The sequence below is a fragment of the Uloborus diversus genome, chromosome 4 (assembly GCF_026930045.1).
Source record: "Uloborus diversus isolate 005 chromosome 4, Udiv.v.3.1, whole genome shotgun sequence".
NCBI lineage: Eukaryota > Metazoa > Arthropoda > Arachnida > Araneae > Uloboridae > Uloborus > Uloborus diversus.
In genome coordinates, this window is record NC_072734.1 from 110,684,752 (window position 1) to 110,699,433 (window position 14,682).

The following is a 14,682-nucleotide window of genomic DNA, read 5'->3' on the forward strand; positions in this document are numbered from 1 at the left end:
TAATTAGTTGTGAAAATTATTCGACTCAACTAGGTTTTTTTTTTAAATGTAAATAGTTTGAATGTTCCGAAAAAAAGTTTTTGATGATGATAACTCATTTACGAGATAATTACAATGCAGTTCTGCCCTGCAATAGAAAAATACACAGCTCATTGCTTCAAATTGTGTCAGCAACAAGAATTTACAATGGCTGAATTAATGTGACTTTGAGTTCTTCAATAAAAGTTTTGTTGAGTGTAAAAATCATATTTTAACTGAAAAACCTAGGCGAGTTTTTTTGTATTTAGAGGTGTGAAACTGCTATGTTATATTTTTGAAATAGAGTTTTAAAAACAATCGTGTAAAATAGGCAAAAAAAAAAAAAAAGTCGACCTTTTTTTTTAAAGTTAAACTTACAAGAAGTTGAATTTCTTTTTATGTCCAAAATCCGTAACTTTTAAAAAATTCTTTTTGATGAGCTACGATGGCAAGCAAATTCGTTCATATGAAATCTGTATTTAACAACAACCCATTTCTTTCAATCTGCAGCTTTTTTTTTAAAGATACAATTTATCCTGATTTTGTATTTCATTACTTTATGTTCAGCAAACTTCCAAAGAGCTTGTGCTGCCATACAACAACTGAGAAATATGTATAACCGAATAGCTGGACTTTTGACTCAAAAAAATGATTAAAAATCTGACGGGTCACACAAAATTCTCTTAGTAAATACTTGCTCTAGCAACAAATGGCTGTTTCAGTTAAAAAATCCAAGGACACAACCAGAAGAAGGATTTTGAAGGTAAATCAACTGCAGGCCTTATTCGCATCCTTTATCTGCATAAACTTATATTCTCATGTTCATTTACATGCGTAATAGTTAATGCATTTTTTAATTAATGCCGACTAAATATGTACGCATGAAAAATAGAAATTTGTTTTTAAGAAAGAAAAATAGATTTCTTACTGTCCTGTGTGCCTTTCAAGGAGGTAATTTATCTAAAATTTATGAAATTAATTAAAAAGTGCATCTAAATTATCTGCATAGATTTATATTTGAAAAACTAAATATGGTTGTAAAAATTACTGATTTCTTTTTACTGCAAATTCATTGTTATTTCTATTTCTAATTTAGTTAGCATTAAACTTCGCTGAATAAATGCTATTCTAACAGCATCCATGTTTTTACATTTGTACTTTATAGCTTTTGCCTCATTGTAGCCCTCAGCACCTAAAAATGTGACTGCTTATAAGTATAACATAGAAGAAAGCAATGTGTATAACTTGCAAAATGTAGAAAAAAAAATCCAATTGTTGGAAACGAATCAAAATTAGTGTGCTGTGCAACTAGCACAACTTTTGTATATTTTCTACTATGTACCATAAAATTTCATCATTAAATCAGTTTTTCATATTTTGTGTTTTTATTTATGGTCATTTTGTGCCATTACATTACAATGGGGTCGTTTCCGAAATTTTTTTCTGAAAGAGCATGCCTAAAAACATAGGATTTGACCATTTTTTAAATTTTGACAAAGTTTTTGTATTTTTCAACAATTATTTGAATCAATGTGCAGATTCAATTTCATTTTTTATGCTTCTGCACATGACATCACAAGTGATGAAATGCCATTCACTGATGCCATTAACGCAGAGCGCAATATTTTATTCGCATTTTTACTCATATGTAGGGGCAGCAATATGTTTGATAGCAAGCGTAGAGCGCAATATTTAATTCACTTCTGAATCATCATAACCTGGAAACGCGCCAGACAGCAAGAATAAACATTCATTGCGGCAATGGAGTGCGTGCCTAAATACATCATTTATGACGTCATAAAGACCACGTCTTGTTTGAAAAATTAGACATTTAAAATATTTAAAAAAATTAAATGGTGGGAAACAAAGTATTTTCTGGGTTCATGTTTTTTTTTTTTTTTTTTTTTTTTTTTCTCATTCTGCCAACTTCAGTGACTAAAAGTAGTACTTTTGACTGAAGGAAACAACCCCATTGATTTGAAAATTTGTTTCTAATAATAATAATTCTTAACATCCTTAATGGAATTATTTAGGCATCTTTCACGTGAAAAAGATAGGTGTAACCTTTTTTTTATATTATATTGCTGATGCGTTGCTGAAAACGTCTTTTCGATTGGGGCAACTTTTTCTTTAACATGACCTGATGCAGTCTTTTAACCAAATAAAGTAATCGTGCTAACATAATTAATCAATGTATTTTTCTCGTTTCTCAAAGTAAAAGCATCACGTTATTTTCACCCTCATCCCAGTACAGACATTTCTACTTGTCATTTAATAACATGAAAGCCTCGACATCGCCGCCTATGGTGAATTGGTGTACACAACCTTCAGCGGTGTATTTCAGACGCTTCGCACCTTCTTGCCAAATGCGACGGTACATTAGTTAATGAGCAGTGCATTAATTTTCTTCGCGGCGATCCTCAAGAACCATTTCATTTCCCATCTGCCATGCGCCTCCCCTATTCCGTTAAATCTAAACATTTAATCACTTCCACTTTAAAGAGAGAGGAGATATAAGCCGTAGAGGCCCTAGTTTTGCCTGCGAGAAAAACATAACTTTGAGAAAAGAAGTTCTGGGTAGAAATTGACACTCGCATCTTGACGTTGCTCCGAATGAGATAAACGTTCTTCATAATTGACTTTTTTTTAATTTAAATCTCCGCTAATTAAAGTTGTAGGTAAACGAAAACTGCCTAAACATGATGTCAGAAAAATTACGAATCTATCGATACCTGGTTTGATTGTCAATTATCTGGCGTTCGGAAAGAAGAGTGACACACATGAAACTCGGCCTGACTCTTGCCCCAGCGGAAACGGATTTTTCTCGGAACCCAGAAAGAATGTCCGGGACTATATCCAGGCGTTTAAGTTTGCTTTGAGAGATGGAAAAAGTGTGGTAGTCTGTTCTTATTGAGCTTTCCTGGCTTTATTTTAATACGCAAATGTGTTACTTTGGTTGCAAACAACTGGTCATCTTGGGCACTTTTTTTTTGGCCAAACGAGCCTAGCACCAAGTGCCCTAGTAGAGTGCTGGTGGTGGATCCAAAGTGAGATTTCAATCACTACTTGGACAAGATCGGAAAAAGTTTTATACTGATCGATAAATCACTCCCGTGCCTATATGTCAGGATTTAAATCGGAAGTTTTGCACTCTGCCATTTTTAAAAGTTCTTCAAGGAGGTAAGTTGCTGCCAAAGTGCTGTGTACGAAAAAAAAAGGTATATTTGTGACTCGGCAATATATAGTATGACTCTGATAAGAAGACGTCTGATAATCGAGAAAGTTCCTTTCTTTTTGTGGAGAAAGCCAAAAATGGCACTAGACCGTTAACCGTCGCAGTATTTATTGACAATGAAAACTGATTTTGAAATGAATATTTTTGGTTCTTCGTGCTTCAAAGTTCAAGGTATCAAGTTTTTTTTTTTTTAGGAATTCTAGCTTAGATAGTATTAATGATATTTCATGAGCAGTTTCAATACCATCTTCTATTGTCTAATAACTCCCAACCTTTTAGCGCGGCGCCCCTTAGGTTTATTATACGCATGTATATACATAAATGGCTACTTCTGTATGTATGTAAGTATATCCGGGGTAAGATCCGGGAACCGATTTTAACCATTTTTTCACCATAGGGTAGTTACATTATCAGGAAGCAACATAGGCTATAATTTGTTCCTAAAAAACTTAGTTTAAAAAAGTTATGATGGAAAACAGTACATTTCATGTAATTTCCCCATTAAATGATTAAATATAAAACCTATTGTTACAAAAATTCGTTGCCTTACAACCAGGGCTGTGGAGTCGGATTCGTTCGTAAATATACCGACTCTGACTCCGGGTTTCTTTTTCTCTTTAATTTTCCCTGGATTTCTTAAAAAACTGACAACCAATTAATTTGATTACATGTATATGTAAAGGCGTACTAATGAGAAAATAACTGTCATTGTGGCAACCAGCTGGTTTGATTGTTTATCGAACTTTCTGTTACAGCTACCTACGCCGTCTTCTACTTTGCTTATTTTCTAGCTTTATTTAACTGATAGCAACTGTCAGCAAACAGTTTTGTTGCCTAACATTTTCTAAGTAATCACTTTCAAATAAAAATAATACTATATTTTTTATCTCGATCTCAGTTATAAAATAGTAAAAGGAATGTATGTATCATTTGAACAAGTCGGGAAACTTCTGTGGGTGCTTGGTAAATTCAAATAAGTGTTGGTACGAAAGCGCAAACATTCGATAAAATGCAAATGTTTTTTTTTTTTTAATCTAAAGACTTTATCTAAAAATGCTTGATTGGGTCACTAAAAAGTACAAAATAAAATTAGTACATGATTTATTAGTTACAACACTCAATAATTGCAGTTAATCCTAAAATTTTCATACTAATGTTAATTCTGAAGCTGCTAATAAAATTAATATTAAAAATTGAGTCAAGAAATGTAGGTATAGTAAAAGCTATTTGTACAGAGCTGTATAGCGCCCATTTTGTGTAAAATTTGGTCCAGACGTACAATGTAACCGAGCTCTCTCCGCAATATAGTGCAATATTTTTTTAAATTTTTAAAATGAAATTTAAGATTAATTCTTGGAGAAAATTTTCAGAATTAAAGTATTTCAATTTTTATAAACTAGGAAATTGAGTTGAGGTATCACGCACCAGATGGGTGTCACCCGGGAGGGGGGGGGGGGGACCACCCCTCCCAAGAAAAGTTTTTTGACTTAGCAAAAAAGTTTTTTTTTTCTCTCTCTCAAAACTCTTTCTCGCACCTTTTGTGCTTTCAAAAAGTGAAAAAGAAGCAAAATAATCCTTTTCAATTATTTTAAAAATGGGATTTTTGAGTAATCTCACTTTCGAAATCGCAACTATTAAATAATTTGATTTTTAAAATGAACTTCTAATGTTGTAGGGGGGAGGGGGCATCATAGAATTAGAATAAAATACAACGTGAAAAGTTCACAAAAAGGAATTAATATTTCAATCACTGTTAGGGGTTCCCCCCCCCTTTCCCATGAGGGGGGCGGATTTGAAAAAACAAAATAAAAGTAAACAAAAAAGTCGGAATCTGACGTTTCAAAATCCTGGAGTCGGAATCGGCCATTTTTCTTTCGGCTTCGCAGCCTGCTTACAACAGCAATATTAACAGTAATCATAATGAAAATTTTGAATCAAGGCTTCTCTGGAGCAAGCATGAAATTTATTGCTTTCTTACATTTTGGATTTTTATCCACATATCTATGCCATTAATCGATACCGGGACTAAGTAAAAGGACAATTGATTTTGGCAACAGTTAGAAAATAGAAAGTTTATTATCTAAAACTACACAGGCTTGCAAAATTCGAGTCATGAAAAAGTGATTGTACGGTAATGAGTGACTCTTATTTTATTGGGTGCGCTGATTTCAAATATGACATTCATTTTTCTCAATCACATAAGAGATTTTCACCAATCGGGCTTTAACATAAAGGCAGAAAAGCCTATTTTTTTCCTATTCTGGGAGAAAGAGTCTTTTCAAAATATCTAAGTTTATTACTTACAAACGAGTTTATGCATCAAACATACAATTGGAAATCAGTAACTAAGATATATATTAATTTCATAGAAATAGGAACATAGTAATAATTAATTATAACGATTCAATCATAAAGTAAGGGTTTTTTTTTTTTTTTTTTTTGAGCAATCACGATTGTTTATTGCTTTCATTTCACCGTCCTTGGCGTTTGGTTCCTTTTTCAGATTGGACCAGGGACACCAGCACCACCGCCCACCGGCCTCTGCAGGCGCGGCTCCGAGCACTGCCTCCTGTAATCCGTTTCTCCTGGTCGATGGCGTCCATGTCCTACACACGCGCGCGCTCATACACACACACATACACACACCTACACGCTCATACACACAAGCCTTTACACACATACACACACGCCTACGTGCATACACACAGGTCTACGCACACATGCACGCACACGCGCCTGCACACACACACACAAACTATACACATGTAACCGCCCAGGAGGAGGGGTAGGCTTGGGGGGACAGGAGCTGTTTCTAGAAACAATAGCCCCCAATGAGTAGGTCCCTGTCGCAACTCGTGATTGCGAAAAACATAATTTGAATTCAAAATTCTGGAATTCAAATTATCTTTTTTTTTTTTTTTTTCAAACCGGCGCTGTTTTTGCAGTCAAAGACTACGTAATAATGTTTTTTCGGCTTTCACCATGCAACCAAAATATCGCCATTAAAAGAATCTTTAAAACTTTCGTTACAATGTAAAATAATTCGCTAACTAAGTTAGTTAAATTAACAGCACAAAAATTTCCATTAATTTATCTTTGTGCACAATTTCAAACACTCGCCAAGTTTTACTACTTATTTCGGAAACATTTCGGATGAAAATGTTTAGCATCATTTTATGGTCAGCAAAAATATCTCAGTATTTGGCAACAATATCTCATTGACGAAAATTAGTAATAGACATTTTTTCAAAGTAGGGAGGAGGAGGATTATCCAAGGTACCCCAAAACGATTACCACAAATTTGGTAACATTTTAAGTCGTACCAAGAACCCACGATAATTAAAATTTCCCAAAATAACTAAGGCAAGTATAGTGGGATTACGGGCGGTTACATTCTTTAAAACTGTTTGTATTTCAATAGCTAGATGGGAAAAGTTTTATGTTCAAAAAAAAAAAAAAAAAATTAACTGATAAATCTTTTTAAACAAGTGAAATTTCATAGTTTAGAAATTCTTCAAATATTTATGTGATTAAATGTCATGTTTTCGTTTCTAATTGAATACTATTTCGTTCTTTGTACTTATTGCTGTTTTACTTTTATGGGTAAGGAAGAAGCTCGATTTTTAATCACGTCAAAGCGGTGTGTTTTAAGTTCTTTCAGTTAAAACAGAAAACAAATGAAAGTAGCGATTGTTTCTCACAATTATTACTGATCCATGCAACGCCGGGTATTTTTGCTAGTTGTTACATAAAACAGGAGCTGTGAAATGTTCTTCCCATGTAGAGAATCGATCCCCAGGCATTGGGGTTGTGAATGAGGTTGTTTTTCCTTCAGTCAAAAGTACTACTTTTACTCACTGAAGTTGATAGAATGAGCAAAAAAAAAAAAAAAAAAAAAAAAATAATAATAATAATAACATGGACCCAAAAAATACTTTCATTTTCCCCGACAGTTATTTTTAAATTAATTTTTTAACCGCATTGATTTGACCGTAAAACTAAACTTGATCGTATTAAGTGCGCACTGAGAAATGCTTAAAAATAAAATGATAATATAGTCCCCGATTTAACGATTGTCAAAGGACTGGAAAAGCTTATCATAAAATCGAGGAGCATAGACATTCAATGCAATCAAATGTGGAACAGTGAAATGTATTATTAAATTGAGGAAATCGTTAAATTGGGTATCGTTTAATCGAAGTTATACCGTACATGTTATCTCTGTCAGTTATATCACAGAAAACCAGGGCTGTGCAATTGGAGTGGGACTTATTTTAGGGTAAAGAAGTCGCCCGCGGAATTGAACCAAATTCTTGCAGTTTGCTTTAGTATAAATTAAACGTGTAATACAAAAAGATTTGAGTACTTCCCTCCCGTATGCACAAAGGAGTGCACTTCGTTTCTCCCACCTTTCTTTTTTTTAACTTTTTAAATGGAACAAATTTCATACTGTTGACGCATGAATGTACGTATGTCTTGCAGAAAAATAGAGCCAGGCCCATGATTGGGGGGGGGGGTCAGGTCCCCCCGTCCTAGCTTTGGAAAAATAACGTTTTTACCTATGAGTGGTAGCGGTTTTAGTTTTTTCATGATAAAATCTACTTTGAATATACTAGGGCTCGACCGATTGCATTTTTTGGCCGATGGGCCGATGCCGATTGTTGGCCGATTGTTCAAAGAAGGCCGATGGCCGAGTGTTTTCCTCCAAATGGCCGATGGCCGATGGCCGATGCCGTTGGCCGATGGCAAAAAAAAAAAAAAAAAAAATCAAACAGAAATAAATTGATAAGATTGTCAGGGATTTAAAGGATCATTGATTCATTTCACTTTACTTCCTTTCTACGAATAAAGAATTGTAATCACAAAAAAAAAAAAAAAAAAAATCAGATTTCGACCTAAATTTCTATTTTATGATCACCCAATTTATAATTCACAAATTTTTTCGGCATATCTGTACATGCATATGTACCTAAGAACATATAGATGACTAAAATATCCATTTTGAACGCCTCCTCAGTTAATTATCGCAAATTCTCTTGTGATGTCTTCATGCGCGTAAATTTGCGTCACTCAAAAACGTTATGAAATAGTAATTTGAAAACTCATACTTACGTAGTACAGAAGTGTTTTTTTTGGGGGGGGGGAGTAGGAAATAAGGAATCAAAAATTAAAGAAGTAGGAAAAAAATTACTTTAAAAAGTAGGAAAAGATAGGAAGAGATAGGACTACACACACATCAAGAGGAAACAAATTTAGCGTAAATTTTATTTCAAATGTAAAATAAACTAACAGTACTTTTGATTTAAAACTGTCTCAAAAATAAACTAACACTACTTTTGAAGTATTCAAGGGATTTAATGAAATACCGAGTTGCAAAAACAAAACGAAAGAAACAAGCTGACAATCATCAGTATTAAAAATAAACTGGTGGGAACAAAGATATTAATTACAAAAATATGAAAACAAAATTTAAACAAAGAAACACTTTTAAACAATACAGTAATAAAATTTTTAAGTGTGAAAGAGTAAAAATGTAATATAAAAATCGCAAATAAATAATAATAATAATAATAATAAAATAAAACTCATATTTTGGTGCAATAAAACCATTTTTGTTAAAAATTTGTTTTGTCAAAAATGAAAAAATTCCTTCGAGAGCATCCATTTATCATTTAAAAATACCAACACTTTCATCTCCTGTTGTCATAAACTATGATACAAAAAGCAAAGCAAATATTAAATTAGTTTTATTTAAAAATTATCAACAGCTACCACCAACGCCTCGGACGAGTTTCTGAATCTACTTCAACACAAGTCCCTTTGATTTCCGAATTATGTCACTATTCAAAACGTCTTTAATCAATTTCTTACATTAATGCTCTAAATACTTTCTAAACAATAGATAAAGTTTGAAAAAAACCCTAATTTTATGAATGGTGTTAGTTTTAAACAACTCAGAAGTATAACTAGAGTTTAATTTCAGAAATTGAGGGAGTGGGAGGAGAGGCCTCGCAAGTGTTCAAAATAATCATAAACATTCAGCAGAAAAACCCTTTCAAAACTTGCACCCGAGTTAGTTTTGACGTGCAGTGGCGGATTTAAAATATAGCACATGTTGCAATTGCGCGAGAGGCCCCATAACCATAGGGGCACCATAGGAGTTACAAAAATGCTTCTGATAAATGTTTTACAACTTCTGTGATAGAGAAATAGGGCTCCAAAATGTATTTCGACGGGCCCCAAACTTGTAACTCCGCCGAAGCGATACAGAAAAGACTGCATTACTGTGATTCATATTACAAATATCGAAAAATTAAAAATGACCGTCGGTTCAACGAGAGTCTAATAAAATAACACAAAAACCGGTTTCGCCATCTCATATTTGTTTCCATAGTCTCCAATTCGGCAATATATCACCAAATGATCGTCAGTCTGAGATGCTATATTAGTTTTGCATTGAAATAAGTAATTAATAGCCACAAAAAAATGAGTAAACAGGCAGAACACCCTATCGAAAACAAAAAGGGACTGGAACGTACGTACACCCGACATGCGAAAATTTATCCTTTCTACAAAAACCATTTTTGAGTTATGAGAGATACATACGTACATCCAGCTGCAAGAAACAACGCAATAATTAACTTGGTACCTGAATGCAGTATTAAAAACACTTTCAGGGGTGACTAAAATGGAAATTCATACTGAAACTTAATTAAATAAATCTTTACTAATAATAAAGCTGAAAGTCTCTCTGTCCGGAGGATGTCTGGATGTCTGTGACGCGCATAGCGCCTAAACCGTTCGGCCGATTTTCATGAAATTTGGCACAAAGTTAGTATGTTGCATGGGGGTGTGCACCTCGAAGCGATTTTTCGAAAATTCGACGTGGTTCTTTTTCTATTCCAATTTTAAGAAAAAAAATATCATAAGATGGACGAGTAAATTACGAAATTATCATAACGTGGAACCGTAACATGGGCACAAGCCAATTGGCGAGATACGAAATTATCATAACGTGGAACCGTAACATGGGTACAAGCCAACTGGCGAGAAAATTCACCATAAATTAATTGCAAATATACAGGCGAACCAAAAGACCTTTTGATTTTTCTATTACGGGCAAAATCACAAACGGGCAAAGCCCCCACACGGGCAAAGCCGTGCGGGTATGACTAGTTTTATATAAAAACAATAACTCCCTTTACTCTATAAAAAAGTAAAACAGCAAAGCCCTTTTTTTTTCAAAAACAACGGCCAATTCCATCGGCTTTTCGATGTTTTTTAAGGCCGATGGGCCGATGTTTCCTGCAAATTAGCATCGGCCGCCGATGCCGATGGCTAAATTGTTGAACCATCGGCGCCGATGCATCGGCCTTGCATCGGTCGAGTCCTAGAATATACATCCTTTGCTCCCCCTCCCCCACTGGAAAAATTCGAAATAACGGGCCTAAAAAGAGCTCTTGCACGTTTTTTTTTAGAAATTAAACCCTGCGTATATCGTGCCAATCTACCAATAGTGTTTGTTGAAAAGCCATCTGACTAGTACATATTGAATTCTTTTCTTCAGAGAACAGCACATTTTGTCATTTGTCTCAGGATGCCACGTATGTTCCCCTCAAATTTTAAACTGCATATTTTATATCTTATATGCTTTACTGCACATAGTGCTGCTCTACTTTAGCAAGGAATTTCCAAATCTCGTACAATAGCCGCTGAATATGAAGTTTTATTGGATACTCGATTTATAATCTATCTCTTTTGTCGGGAGGTAAAAGCATTTGATCTAATCGTAAATAAGTTTTGAAAGTAATTTGCAGTTTTTTAAGAGAAATTATTAATAACAATCAACTTATTCGTTTTCTCTGCCATATTACGAGAACTTGGCCCACAAAAATGAAATGCAAGAATCAGTCTTTGCTCTCTTTCAGATAAAGGTTTGCCTTTATACACGTTTTGTTTAACAACACTGTCAGTGACGAATATGCTACAGGGTAGAATGATAGTTTTGACTCCATTCAATATCGGTCATATACAGTTTTTCTTCCTAGAGTTAAATTTGAAAAGTGGCGCTATGATTTGGTTCAGCTATCTCCAGGCCCATCAATTCAAAGTTTTTTCATAGGGGTTAAAGGGCATATACTCTATGCAAATTTTACCGAAAAACAACAAAAACCAAGACCACTTATATATAAAATATATGATCTTTTAAAAGCCAGAGGGATCAATCGCCCCCTCCTGACACCCCTAAATGGCAGAGGCGTGACTCTACTTGCTTCAAAGCAAACAAGTTAGTTATATTTGACCTACGTCATTGCATTTGGCTATTAAAGTGGTAACGGACGATTGTTGGTACAATAATTCACATAACAAATAAACTTTCTTTCCCAATTCTACGATCTCTTGGTCACATCATTGTTACTGTCTTTATATATTTGGTCCAGGACTAGCTGTATCAAAAGAGCAACTTGGCATAGTTCAAATATTTCTGTAAAATGTTTGTACATTTCAGAACAATATTCTTCGAGATAATTAAATTTTCCAACGCGTATTATTATTCCTCATTACCAAAATGAAGAAAGATTTCTTCTTTCGCAAATGGTGAAAAAATGTGGAATGAATCCCCGTATCATATCAATTTTCTCTCTTTAATGCACCTGGAAAGGGAAGACATATGAAGGCGATTCAGTCAATATTATGTTAAGTCACGCAATGCAGCTATCAATGCCATTCGAAAAGCATCTAATTTGACAAGACATTAAGTAATTACTTTCCGTTCCTTCATGAAAGAATTTTAGACTATCCGATTGACTATGCGTCAGTTTATCAAAGTTACAGAATAGTTGTTTTCCATTAATCTCAGGAAAGCAGAAGTTATCAGAAGACTTACGGACAAAAAGTTATGTGAATACTTGAATTCCAATTTTTAGATCTTCAGACTGAATTCTAGCGTATTATTTTCAATCAGTTTTCTTCTGATATTTTGGCTGTGAAATTTGCTGGTTATTTCTCCCATGATGAAAGTCTGATAATTTTAATTGTAGAGAAAAATGTTTGAGCTACTTTGCGTACCGTTAGAGATGTTCGAATAACTGGAGATCCACTAAAAGCATTTTGTTCTGGTTTAAATCGTATTCAGGTTTCATTCAGTCTATTATCAATAATTGTACTTCTTCTATGACAAACATTATTCAACTGGAATTTTTTAGCTTATGTCAATTTTGACATAAGTGTAAAGATTTGCCATTTCCCGAGTTTTGACTAAAATGGCAGTTATGGGGAAACCCCGTTATCTTTCCGAAATCATTGTATTACTACTTCTTAATTACTTTTGTTCAGCAAAAAAAGATAACCTCTATCGTCTGGTCGACCGGGATTTAACTTGTGAATCTTTGAAATCTCTTGAAACCTTCACAGCTTATTCTTTATCCAACTGTGCTATGGCCTGTAAGCAGAAAACTTCTTGCGGAATGTTCTCCATCAACCACGTTTATAATAACGAAACTTCTAAACCCAAAAATGAAAAGTTAACTTGTCTACTGTGCAAGACTTCAAACATGACTTCAGTGGTAGGCAAGAAAGGTTGGTCTGTATACATGGTAAGAAAAATTTTCCTTTTATTTATTTATCTTTTCCAGAATTACATTCTACTGCTGAAAATTTAATAGATTTTTTTCTGGCTCTAACGAGTTAATATTCATTTCATTCTCAAACAAGCACGGATCCAGAAATGTTTCAAGGAGGATTTTTTTATGGATTTTTTTAACTTACTTCTTACAACATATCTGGTTTTTTCACGCTTGGGGGAGGGGGGATGTTACAGCATTTAATCCAAAACAACTCAAATATAGAGATTTAGCCAAGGGAACCCCCCTTTTTTTGGACGAACTTTTTCATATATTTCGTTTTAAAACTTCAATAAGGAAGTTTTCGATTTTTCAGTTTTATTTTTATATGATAGAGTAACATGTATGAACATCATAGGTGAAAACATTTTTGGGATACGATAAGTAGTTTTTTTTAAATTAATTTTTAAAGTTCAAGCGCTTGTGACGTCAAATGGCATAGGAAGTGACGTCATGCGCTCTTCCGATAGGGGAGAAGCCGAAGGTCACGCATTCGACTTCGAAGACGAAACGTAAAAGGCTTATATCCTCGCATTTAACTCCTCGCGTTTCTGGAACATTAAACCTCTCATTCTCTCGGAAATATTCGAATATCATCATTGATGTTACATGAGGAAGATTATTTAGATTGTGCTTTAACGAATCCGGTCTCCATAGTGTGTTCAAAAGGATTATTGAATTTCTAAAAAATATAAATATCAGCGCGCTCAAAATGTCCCTAGCGAAAACAAGGGATCTTTGGCGGAAGGCTGCCCATTCGCGCCCTGTGACGTAGGCTCGTGACGTTTCAGAAGAGCGCACTTTTGCGCGTGGATTTTTAAAAAAAATCATTAAAAATCAACCACGGTGTTTTAAAATTCGGCTATGGTGAATTTTTTAGTTTTGAGGGTCACTTAACAATATCCAATAGCCAAAATATGAACATTTAATAGGTTGCAACTTCCCTATTTTGTAATAATTCCGAGGAATTTTAGAAACTCTCTCCCTTCATCGAAGTTTGCCTAAAACAGAACTTCAATGCGGGGAAATTGCCGGTGCAGAACCCCTCAAGGGAGGGGCGACGGCCCATCCCTTGTATATGTCCTTGTTCTCGAATAACTACCGCGGTGATGTCCTTTATCCTAAAGGCCTCCTTCAAAAGAGGCAGGACCGTCGCCAAAGGGAGGGTGAGGGGGGTGTTTCACCCTCCCAGTGATTTCATCCAGTCGGCAAAATCAGTTCATTTTCAATGTTTCGGAATTTCAAAGTTTTAATTGACAGAAATTATAAAAAAAAGTTATCATATTCATACAAAGTTATACATCTAACCTTTTCATACTTTGCGCAAGAGAAAATAATGAATGGTGTCTCCGTTTACATTCAGTTTTACATTGCTCACACTATGCCGATTGCTTAGTTTGCGACTGCTCATTTTGCTGAGACAATAAGGGTCCACTCAGAAAATTCAGCTAGAGTCGGCATTTTTTCTTTTTCAGTTGATTCTGTATTCTAAATCTTTGAATAAAGTAGTATGTGGTTTGACCATGTGCACGTTTTCACCTTTTATTGAAAAAGGAAAACCAAAAAACATGTATATTTTGCGTACTGACGATTATTCATCTCAAAGCCCACCTGAAAGACATAATCAATTCGCCGACTGCTAATTGCACAGTATTCTCAATTTACCGACATTTACTTGAACAAAGTATTATTTTGCCGACACTATATCCAGGGACACCCAAACTTAAATTCTTGGGGAAAATCCTCAATTTTCCGAATGATAAAATACGGATATGCAATGCACACATGAGAAGGGACATTCGGGAA